Here is a 2,535-nt window from a genome sequence, read left to right as displayed (position 1 = left end):
ACATACACCTGAGCTGGAGGGTTCGAACCCAGCCCCGGCAGCCAAACAACAATGACGGCTGCAACCAAAAAATAGCCAGGCATTGTGGCGGTCACCCAGAGTCCCAGCTACTCTGGAGGCAGAGGCAGGAGAATCGCTTGACTCCAGGAGTTGGAGGTTGCTGTGATGTGAGCTGTGATGCCACCACACTCTACCCAGGGTGATAGCTTGAGGCTCTGTCTCAAAAAAAAGAATTGAAAACCCTGCGAGACACGGTGGCTCACATCTGTAATCCCAGCCCTCTGGGAGGACAAGGCTGGTGGATTGCTTGAGCTCACGTGTTTGAGACCAGCCTGAGCAAGAGTGATACCCTGTCTCTACTAAAAATACAAAAAACTGAGGCAAGAGGATTGCTTGAGCCCAAGAGATGGAGGTTGCAGTGAGCTATGATAACACCATGATACTCTTCTGTCTAAAAAAAAAAATAAGAATTGAAAACCTGACTCAAACAGTGTGCACTTATACCAAAATTCATAGCAGCATTATTCACAATAGCTAAAATGTAGAAACAATTCCAGTGTCCACCTACAGATACATAGATAAACAATGTGGTATATGCATATAGTGGAATATTATTTAGCCATTAAAAGGAATGACGTTCTGATACATGATACAAGCTGGATGAACATGCTAAGTGAAATAAGCCAGACACAAAAGCACAAAGATTGCATGGTGACACTTATATAAAATATTTAGAGCAATCAAGTTCATAGAAAGAGAAAGTAGATTAGAGGTTATAGGGGTTTGGGAAAGAGGGATGGGAAGTTACTGCTTAGTAAGTACAGACTTTGTTTGTGGTAATGGAGAATTTTAGAAATAGAGGTGGCTGGCCAAGTGCGGTGGCTCACGTCTGTAATCCTAGCACTCTGGGAGGTGGAAGTGGGTTGATTGCTTGAGCTCAGGAGTTTGAGACCAGCCTGAGCAAGAGCAAAACCCTGTCTTTATTAAAAATAGGAAAACTACCCAGGCATCACAGGGTGCACCTGTAGTCCCAGCTACTCAGGAGGCTAAGACAAGAGGTTCTCTTGAGCCCAAGAGTTTGAGGTTACTGTGAGCCATGATGCCATGACACTCTACCCAGGGTGACAGAGTGAGCTTCTAAAAGAAAAAAAGAAAGGAAGGAAGGGAGGGAGGCAGGGAGAGGGAGGGAGATAGTTGTACAACACTGAATGTAATCAATGATCCTGAATTGTAAACTTAAGGATGATTAAAATGGCAAATTTCATTTTGTGTATATTTTACCACAATCAAAGGGTAAATCATTGTCCATATATATGCGGGCCTATTTCTGGACCCTCTATTCTGTTCCATTGATCTATTTGTCTGTCTTGATGCCAATACCACCCTGTCTTGATTGCTGTAGCTTGTTTTTTGAAACAGAGTCTTTTTGTCCCCTCAGTAGAATGCTGTGACATCACAGCTCACAGCAACCTCCAGCTCTTGGGCTTAGGCAAGTCTCTTGCCTCAGTCTCCCAAATAGCAGGTACTACAGGCACCCACCACAACGCCCAGCTATTTTTTGTTGTTGTTGTTGCAGTTTGGCCAGGACCAGGTTTAAACCTGCCACCCTTGGCATATGGGGCTTGTGCCCTACCCACTGAGCCAGAGGCACTGCCCATAAGTTTGGAAATGAGGGTTGGTTTTGTGGGTTTGTTTTTTTTTTTGAGACAGAGTCTCACTTTGTCACCCTTGGTAGAATGCCATGGCATCAGAGCTCACAGCAACCTCCAACTCCTGGGCTCAAGCAATTCTCCTGCCTCAGCCTCCTAAGTAACTGGAACTACAGGTGCCCACCACAATGCCTGGCTATTTTAAGAAGTGGGGACTTGATCTTGCTCAGGCTGGTCTCAAACCAGTGAGCTCAGGCAATCTGCCCGCCTTGGCCTCCCAGAGCTCTAGGATTACAGGTGTGAGCCACCTTGCCCTGCCTTGAAATGTAGTTTTAAGCCTTCAACTTTATTCCTTTTCAGAGTTGCTTTGGCTATTTGGACTCCTTTGCACTTTCATGTGAATTTTATAATCACAAAAACAGTTTTCTAAAAAGAACCTGATGAGATTTTTGAAAACATTTGTATTTTTAAAACTTTTCATTGATGCATAATATACATACAGAGCTGTGCATATTTCATACACAGGGAGCTCACTGAATTTTTAAAAACTCAATACACTCATGTAACGAGTACCCAGATCAGGAATTAGAACGTTTCCAGCATCCAGAAAACTCCTTGTTCCCCATTCTACATATTATCTCCCCTAATGTAACCATTACCCTGATTTTTAATACTATAGATTTTAACTTTTTATTTTGAAATAATCATAGATTAATAGGAAATTGCAAAAAACAGGGCAGAGAGGTCCTATGTACCCTGGACTCAGTTTTCCTCTATTACTTTTTTTTTTTTGAGACAGAGCCTCAAGCTGTTGCCGTGGGTAGAATGCTGTGGCATCACAGCTCACAGCAACCTCCAACTCCTGGGTTCAAGTGATTCTCCTGCC

Source organism: Otolemur garnettii, unplaced genomic scaffold, assembly GCF_000181295.1.
Source record: "Otolemur garnettii isolate 467f Iridium unplaced genomic scaffold, OtoGar3 scaffold00225, whole genome shotgun sequence".
NCBI classification, from domain to species: domain Eukaryota; kingdom Metazoa; phylum Chordata; class Mammalia; order Primates; family Galagidae; genus Otolemur; species Otolemur garnettii.
Note: the sequence above shows the minus strand (reverse complement) of the source record.